This window comes from Helianthus annuus, chromosome 4 (genome assembly GCF_002127325.2).
Source record: "Helianthus annuus cultivar XRQ/B chromosome 4, HanXRQr2.0-SUNRISE, whole genome shotgun sequence".
Taxonomy (NCBI): domain Eukaryota; kingdom Viridiplantae; phylum Streptophyta; class Magnoliopsida; order Asterales; family Asteraceae; genus Helianthus; species Helianthus annuus.
The window spans coordinates 127243808-127254208 of NC_035436.2; positions in this window are offsets into that span (position 1 = coordinate 127243808).

Here is a 10401-nt window from a genome sequence, read left to right on the forward strand (position 1 = left end):
AGGTGTTCTCATGTAACAAAGTCATGTGTATCTAAACGTAATGTGAGCAAAGTTCTAAGCAGTTCTAGCAAACAGGCAATAGCATAATCCTTATTACCTAGTATGTCGAGTCTTGCACGTGGAGCGAAGCGTCGTTGTGGATCGTTGAGAGCACTGTTCTGGTTATAGTCTGGTTTTAATAAAAACGTTTTCCCATATTAAAACCTAGTTCTCTATAACCAATGGCTCTGATACCAATCTGTCACACCCCCAAAATCCACACGCGGAGTATCACCGCTTGGAGGCGTGACATGACCAGGATCCTAACCACCAATCATATTGAACATGTAATATAGTTAAGTATAGCGGAAGCATTTTAAGTAACCCAAACAATAGCATGCATGATTTATCATAAGTGTTGAAATATCATTCACGACCCTTTGCCCACAACGACCTGCTCCTCCCTGTGCAAGCTCCATAATGTACCTAAGGTCCTGCAAGGCATGCAGCAAATAATCAACAAACTAGTTGAGCGAGTTCACAGAAAGTAAGTTCAGTAATGGAGTAGTATAGCAAGCATTGCGTTCGTTTATCTAATCATGCATCGTACTAGTTCGTTCATTGTTCATGTATAGTATTGGTTCGTATCGCGGGCCATTTCGGCATGTATGCGAAGATTGGGGAAAGTTCTCAAGTATTCTAGACTATGTATATTTGTATCGCGGCCACCCTGGCATGTGTGCGAAGTTTTAGTATCTATAGTTCGCGGCCTTTCCAAGGCATGTGTGCGAAGATCAGTCATAATATCGCGGCCAACCCCTGGCGTGTGTGCGAAGATCAGTTCAATCAGTATACTAGTCTAGTCGTATCTCATCATTACCCTTCCTCACCCTGAGGACCATATCATTAAATTCTATCTTCTGAGTAAGTACAAATAAATAATCCAAAACCCATTCCCACCCTGGGAACCCCATGCCTTGGCTGTGTGAACTCACCTTGGGTTGCTCGGCAGATACACAAAGAGAGAAAGAGAGTTCTTGAACTAACAGTGGTCAACCACGTCCTAACAGGGTTATTACATAAGTCAGGTTCGCATATAGCACGTATGTTGTATCACATAGGTTAACACGTTGCAAGCATGCAAGGATCATGGTAAACATGTACACGTATCAGCAATCCGATAACAATCTAAGTATTCGGCCCAAACATAACCCGGCCCAAATAATATTCACCCAACCTATCAGCCCAATCAGATAAGTAGTCCAAATAGCCGAGGTGCAAACAAGTCCAGTTATCCGGCCCAATTAGTTGGGCTCGTGTCAGTGTGCAAGTCCAATCATGTGCACGTGCATGGTCCCGACTCGCAACAGAGATTACGAGTCGCAACAAGGGAGATCTCGACAGACGCATATCCTTCGAGACTAGGTGGTTTCGAGTCCGGTCTCGAGTCGCAACGGGGTTACGAGTCGTAACTACTGGTCTCGGCTCATCATGGTTTGGTTACGAGTCGCAACCGGGACTCACAACCACGGTTTCGGCTCATGCTGTTGTGTGAGGTTCCGAGTCGCAACAAGACTCGCAATCTCGGTCTCGACTCGCAATCCGTGTGCCTAACAACTTGTAACAGTTTCCATGTTTCATGCAATCAGTTATGCCAATCAATTATCAATTTCCATAATTCAAACCAACTAACAGTTTCTCATGAATCCTACCGTGTTTTATCGATCAAACATGCAATAACAACATACATTCTCATAAACCCTAGTATGAATAACGTGAATAACCAAATCACCCAATTTATGAACAACAACATCAAACATCATATCCGATTTCGTAATCATGTAACCAACTTAACAAGAATATTATCATTAACATTATCAAACATTATCCGATTATATAACCTGTCCGGCTGATCGAACAAAGCCCAAACAAACATGCAATTATCTAATCATATATAGCAAATCAACAATTTATCAGACATCGATTCCTATCCATCAAACATATCCGGTCGATCAGTTCTACATGTCCGACCGATTCAACAACACATTCAGCCAAATAACACACAAAGCAATTCAATTAAAACACTAACCGATCGGTCGAGGGTAATCCAAATCGGGATCAATTTCCGGTTGCTTGTGCCGTCCGGTTATGCGTGAGAAAGAGAGAGATGTTTTTGCTAGGGTTTTGTGTGTGTTTTTTTTCTAAATTGCCAAGTTGTAAAACTAGAACCCTAAAGGTGTGCATGTATATATGTATACGTACAAGGGATGTGGGCCGAAATCCCACATGGGTTTTCTCATGGTCTCGAGTCCACTAAATGGACCGAGTGGGTTTTCGTGAAATCAAATACTATTCGGTTTAAGCAACATGTCACACAATCACATAATCACATAACATATCATGTATTCGTTCAATTAACATAGATCACGTGAGCATATAACGTCACACAAGATAAGTCTAAAGTACGGGTTGTCACAACGTGGCTCTGAATTTCTGGCGCCAAACCTTTGAGATACAACTCGATGCGCTTGTAGGGAGGGTCCACCATAGTTGGACACAGAACGGCCAGCTCATTCGACCGTTTAGTATACGCTTCGATTTCCGATCCAACCATTTTCAAGTTATAAAGCTCGTCTTCCAGCTTGTGTATGTCTTCCCGCGTGCAATACTCACGCTTGATGAGTTCCTTAAAGTCGTTCCATGGGGTGGCGTTAGCAGCTGCCAACCCTAAGATCTGGACTTGGGCGTTCCACCAAGTCAGTGCTATTCCCTCCAGAGTGCCAGTAGCAAACTTGACCTTGCGAGCCTCAGGGCACTCGCACATTTCAAATACTGATTCTAGCTTCTCGAACCAGTGGAGGAGTCCAACTGCTCCTTCTGTGCCGCTGAAAGAGTTTGGACGACAGTCCATGAAGTTCTTGAACGTGCAGACAGGCTGCTGCGCGTGTTGACCTATTGTGTACGAGTAGGGCAAAGTTTAAATACAAAAGCTAGTTTAGGAGTGTAGGATCTAAAGATCCTAGCGTAAGTTATAACTACAGGTTATCCTACCTGCTTGAGCAGCCGCAAATGCTGCTGTGACTTGGGCTTGAACGAGAGCCTCTAGCTGGGCTTGTGTCATGTTGATTCTTCCAGACATGATCTTCATAGTAACAAGTGGCATACGTAAGAATGATTCGCGAATAGGGCGATGACAGAAAAGCGTAGGCATATAGGTGTTCTCATGAAATCAAAGCATGTGTATCTAAGCGTAATGCGAGCAAAGTTCTAAGCAGTTCTAGCAAACAGGCAATAAACATAAACCTTATTACCTAGTATGTCGAGTCTTGCACGTGGAGCGAAGCGTCGTTGTGGATCGTTTGAGAGCACTGTTCTGGTTATAGTCTGGTTTTAATAAAAACGTTTTCTCATATTAAAACCAAGTTCTCTATAACCAATGGCTCTGATACCAATCTGTCACACCCCCAAAATCCCACACGCGGAGTACTACCGCTTGGAGGCGTGACTGACCAGGATCAAGCCACCAATTATATCAAACATAGCATTTAATAGTAATCAAAGACATAATTGGTGTGTTCAAAACCAAACACTGTTTAAGTAGCGGAAGCATTAAATGTAAAACCCAAAACATAAGTATCAATGTGTGAATGTAAAAGTGTTTAATAAGCATTCACGAGTTCTTGTCCACAACGACCCGCTTCTCCTCTGGTGCAAGCTCCAAGTATACCTAAGGTCCTGCAAGGCATGCAGCAAATAATCAACAAACTAGTTGAGCGAGTTCACAGAAAGTAAGTTCATAACGTAGTGCATAAGTATAACTAGTGGGGGCTTCCCATGTTTATCCTGGCTAATGAGGGCTTCTCATTAACGGTACTTACTAGACTAACTTCCGACCATGTGTTCTTCTTTACCGAGAACAGGAAAACGTACAGGGTCACGTAGGCTTTACGTGACGTGCCTTTCCCCGAAGACAGTGGTACGCGTGAGGGCTACGTAGGCTTTACGCAGCGTGGCCTTCCGACCTGGAAGCCAGTGAATGGTATTGGGTTACGTAGGCTTTACGTAACGTGTCCTTCCCGACCCGGGAGACATATGGCAAATATACTGGGTTACGTAGGCTTTACGTAACGTGTCCTGACTAACCTGAGGACGATGGTCTATAGTCCGATATATGCGTAAGTACGAGTAACTCCTTTTACAATATCGTATCCAACCCAATTCCCAACCCGGGAATCCCATGCCTTGGCTGTGTGAACTCACCTTGGTTTGCTCGGCAGATACACAAAGAGTATAGATAAGCTAGTAATTGGTCAATCACGTCCTAGCATGTTTGTAATACAAGTCAGGTTTGGTTCAAAGATGCACGTACACAACATGGCAAACACGTATGCACGCAAATATATTAAGTACACTACTTGTGCTATTCGGATGGTTGGGTCAAAGAGCTTGTGCGAGCCCAACCATCTTGTGCGATGTAAGTCTAGGCCCAAACTATCCGGCCCAATATGCATAAGTGACTTGTGCGAGTCCATTGGTGTTGTGCGATTTGGGATTGGGCTTGAGGCCTAATCGGTTAAACAAATATCATAACATAGGTGTGTGGCCCAACAGTTAAGCAATACATAATAAACATCTCGGCCCAGCAACTAAACAATCAATTGTGCGATCAGTGTGGGGCTTGTGCGGTCTGACTTTGGGCTTGTTCGGCCCAACAGTTTCATTATCAAACACAGCCCAACTGATGATATACTTGTGCGCTCCAATTGGGCTTGTACGATTGTGGGCTCTTGTGCGATTGGACAATTGGACTGCCCGGCCCAACATACAGCCTTGTGCGACCAGGCTGCCCTTGTGCGACTGGGCTGCACTTGTGTGTTTGGACCAGCATGTGCGACCAGCTCAGTTGTGCGATCGAGCCAGCTTGTGCGTGTGGTCCATTTGTGCGATCAGTTCAATCATCCCACTAATCAAGTAATTCGGTTATAATTTGTTTACCAGTTTCCAAACATACACCAATCAATTAACATACTCCCTACAATTCGGTTAACTAATTATGAATCAAACAAGGGTTTTTATTATGAACTTCCTATGAACCCTAATCTTGACTTAACAATTCAACAAGAACATCATTAACATTCATACTAAATCCAACAACCCGAATCAATACATGGCAGCCGGTTAGCATCACATCATCAGAATTTCATATCATCACAACAGATTAATCATCAACATACAATACCGATTTCATAAGCATGAGTCCGTTTAACGCATTAACACATCACAGCCGATTACTATATATCTATACTTCCGATTTTTGTGTTAAGATCATGAGGTGTATTCACATATAAAGACTAGCCTAGATCGATCAACAACCATCATGTAACATCATGTGAGTGCATATCACATACAATCAATTAGTAAACAAGCAACATACACTAACCGGTTGGAAATCAAGAGAGAGGCGATGATCCTCTTGTGCCTTGTGCCGTCGGGTTCTAAGCAGCCGAGAGAGAGAGGGTTTAGGGTTGTGTGTGTTTTTGTGTTGGTAACAAAATGAGAAACAAACCCCTTGCAATATGTTTGTTCACGTGAAAGGGAAGTGGGCCGAAACCCCTCATGGGCCGCCCTATGATCCGTGTACAAGAATGAGGCTCAAACGGCCTTGTGCGAGTGATGTGTATGATGTGCGGTTCGAGTTATTAACATTTATATATATACAAAGCACACAATAACAAAACGTTTATTAAATCCAAACATATAATCCAGTTCACATATGCACGTAGCGTTACACAAAACGAGTCTAAAGTTCGAGTTGTCACATAATGTTATCTTGCAGGAATGTCTAGCAGGATCCGCTCTTAGCAACGTAATCAAGGGACTCGTCTTTACAACTTTGGCATATGCTTAATCAGAGATGAACGTTGTAGAGGATATGGAAACTCAGCATGATTTAAGGGCGATAATTTAGGCTAGATTTACTTTTATTCCTAAAGGGGTAATGAGCTGATAGTTAGTCTATTTACCTAAAATATGGCTACTCACACTTGTATATATAGCACTCTTCCACATTCGGAAGACACATAACACATTCCTCACACGTTTAGACACAATACTATAGTGATCCTTGTACTCAGCTCGTTACCATCCGAAGTTGTAATCATTATTTGTTATATTGAAGTTTGGTGATCGGTAGTTGCCATCACCCGAGGTTTTTTATGCCGGAGATCATTCATTGATCAAGGGCTTTTTCCTCGTATAAATCCTCGTGTCACTTGCATATTTCATACTAAAGTGATCCTTTACTTTTTCATCAAACCAAGCATCATTCCCCATTTACATAGAGTTTGGTTGCATTATCCTTGTGTGATTTTTTGACCAAAACAGGATCCATTAAACTGATTAGTGATTAACAATGAATCCACGTATACCTCAAGATACCTGATCCCCATATGTTTAGCAATTTGCAAACCAGCGATTAAGGCTTCATATTCAGCCTCATTATTAGTGGCTTGGAATTCACAAGCTATGGAATGGGGTATTATGTCCCCCCTGTGGCGATTTTAGTAGTATACCAAGCCCCGTGCCTTTAACATTTGAGGATCCGTCAGTATGTAGTATCCATGGATCCTTAGTTTCATCCAGCTGCTGGACTTCCAATTCGGCTTCCTTTTGTAAATCACTACTGAAATCAGCCACAAAGTCTGCTAATGCTTGGGATTTGATGGCTGTTCTGGGCTCATATCTTATATCATGGGCACTAAGCTTTGCTGCCCACTTAGCCATTCTTCCGGACATCTCTGGTTTCCTGAGGACATTCTTAATTGGGAAATTAGTTCTAACAACAATAACATGGGTTTCAAAATAATGTCTTAGTTTAGTAGATGCCATAATCAGTGCAAGAATAAGTTTTTCAAGGTGTGAATACCTGGATTCAGCATCAAGTAAGCTCTTACTTACATAATAGACATGATATTGTGTACCTTCATGATCCTTAACAAGGACTGCACTTACTGCTTTTGAGGATACCGCAAGGTATAAGGATAACACATCTCCTTTTTCTGGTTTCATCAATGCTGGGGCTGAGGACATGTATTCTTTTAGGGCTTGTAAAGCATTCTCATGCTTTTCAGTCCATTCGAATTTCTTGTTCTTTCTTAGGATATCATAGAATTCTTTACACTTTTCTGAGGATTTGGATATGAATCTGTTTAGAGCTGCTATCCTGCCTGTTAGCCTTTGCACATCCTTAGCGTTGGCAGGGGATTTGATATTCACCAATACTTTGATTTGTTCTGGGCTTGCTTCAATGCCCCTCTGGGTTACCATATACCCTAAGAATTTACCTGCTTTAACACCAAAGTGATATTTTGAAGGATTAAGCTTCATGTTATAATTATCAAGGATATCAAATGCTTCCTCCAAGTCCCTTAGGTGATCCTCAGCTTTTTTGGATTTCACCACCATATCGTCTATGTACACTTCCATAGTTTGTCCAATTTGATATTTGAACATCATACTCACCAGCCTTTGATATGTTGCACCTGCATTTCTTAATCCAAAAGGCATAGCAATATAACAATATAAACTGGTTGGGGTCATAAAAGCCGTATCCTCTTGGTCAGATGGTTCCATCTGAATTTGTTGGAATCCAGATGATGCATCCATAAAGGTTAACAGTCCATGACCCGCCGTTGCATCCACCATGGAGTCAATGTGGGGTAATGGGAAAGGATCCTTGGGACATGCCTTATTCAAATCAGTGAAATCGACACATACCCTCCACTTTCCATTTTTCTTTTGAACAACAACCGCATTGGCCAGCCATTTTGGATACTTCACTTCTCTGATCATACCTGCACGTAGTAATCTTTCTACCTCTTCCTGGATAATGGCATTTCTTTCTGGTGCAAACTTCCTCCTTTTTTGATGGATTGGTTTAACTGACCTGTCAATGCCAAGTTTATGAGTGATAATATCCTTAGATATACCTGTCATATCCTCATGTTTCCATGCAAAGGTAGATTTTCTTCTTTTGAGGAAGGATACTATGTCTTCTTTCATTTTATCAAGGATCCCTGATCCGATGTAGATTTTGGATTCAGGATCATCAGGATCCAAGAGGATTTCGTCCACATCCTGCTCTCTTGCATCCAAGACACCCCTTGGAGGATACTTTAATTGCTATTGCACCCTTGGTTTCGAGGCTGGTTTCATTGAAGAGGTGTAACAATCCTTAGCCTCCTGTTGATCACTATCGATCTTGATTATTCCCCATGGGCTAGGGAGCTTCACACATTGATGGTAGGTGGATGGTGTTAGGGCTGGATTTTTATAATACATGATCCTTACATGTGATCCTAACCAGTGATCCTTGTTTCTTTGGCAGATAGTGATCCTCAGCAGAGTTCCAGGATCAGGATCACGGACTATCATAGGATCCTCATGATAACAGTTGCTTTCATTGAACTTAATGTCAATTTTGCAGGAATATCTAGCAGGATCCGCTCTTAGCATCACAATCAAGGGACGCGTCTTTACAACTTTGGCATATGCTTAATCAGAGATGAACGTTGTGAAGGATATGGAAACTTGGCATGATTTAAGGGCGATAATTTAGGCTAGATTTACTTTTATTTCTAATGGGGTAATGAGCTGATTATTAGTTTGTTTACCTAAAATAGGCCACTCACACTTGTATATATAACACTCTTCCCCATTCGGAAGACACACAACACAATTCTCACACGCTTAGACACACATTACGATAGTGATCCTTGTACTCAGCTCATTATCATCCGAAGTTGTAACCATATTTTGATATATTGAAGTTGGTGATCGGTAGTTGCCATCACCCGAGGTTTTTTATGCCGGAGATCATACATTGATCAAAGGCTTTTTCCTCGTATAAATCCTTGTGTCACTTGCATATTTCTTACTAAAGTGATCCTTTACTTTTTCAACAAACCAAGCATCATTCCCCATTTACTTAGAGTTTGGTTGCATTATCCTTGTGTGATTTTTGACCAAAACAGTTTGGCGCCCACCGTGGGGCCATTGGTGCTTCATTCATAAGAAAACTTTCTGTTCGAAATCATTTCAAAGAGTTACATGGCTTCATCATTGAAGAATACATCCACAGCGATGTCGGCAGTCAATTCATCTACTGGCATTCCACCTTTGCCTCCACCACCAGCTGGATCTCAGAAAAATGCTGAGAAGAGACCAACTTCTATCTCCTCTAAACCATCATCTTCTGCTCTAACTTCTTCTGTTCCTAGTACTAGTGATATATTTACTTTGATTTTGCAGATGAGGGATCGTATGCAGCAGCAGGATGAAACTAATGACAGGATCCTCAGAGAAATCGGAGATCTCAAAAGGCAAAAGAAAACGGCAGAGGATCATTCCCCACTAATGCCCAAATCTTTGAATTTTGATACTCCAATGATTACTTCTCAGCCATCAGAGGTCCCAGACATTCAATATATGGGTGGATCAAGAGGAGTGCATTTCAGCCCAGCAACAATGACTCAGGCATCAGGATCATATTTCCAACCGGCGGGATCCTACGCCCAGCATTTGGGATCCTTCATGAGCTTAGGATCCTCCTTAGTCCCAGGATCATCCCAGGTTCAAGGATCCTCCTTCATTCTGGGAACATCCCAGGTTCAAGGATCCTCCTTTGTTCCAGGATCATCCCAGGTTCAAGGATCCTCCTTCGTCCCAAGATCATCCCAGATTCAAGAATCCCTACAGATACCAGGATCCTTGAAGAATTTGCAAACAGGAAGCTTAGATGTCCATCAAGGAGATTTTATTCCAATGCAGACCATTGCTTCCACTGGTCCATCCATTATCCCAAAATCCCAGCAATATGGATTCACACCCAATGTTCCTAACTTGAACCCGATGGGAGGTAACACCCTAAATAATTATCTTACCACTAACCATGGATTCGTGCAGGATACAGGTATCAATCATGCTATGGCCAGGGAGTTACAGAAGCTGAAGGATATGATCTCAAGTGTTCCAGGGGTAGTCAAGCCTATCCCGTAGATTGCAGATGGAAGCCATAAGGTATCTCGTTTTGCACCACCAATTTGTGATGCAGAGGTACCCAAAAGGTTCCATATCCCTACTATGAAGCTGTATGATGGTACAACGGATCCTGAGGAGCACATAGCACAATAAAGGGAGAGGATGGAGATCAATCCAATCCCAGAAAAGTTAAAGGAAGCATGCCTGTGTAAAGGATTTGGATCCACCCTTACTGGATCAGCTCTTAAATGGCTGCTAAGTCTTCCCCCTTACTCTATCACTTCATTTGCTAATTTAGTTAATTTATTCAATAACCAATTCTCTTGTAGTAGAAAATTTGAAAGATTAACTAGTGATTTATATAGGGTAACTCAAAGTCATAAT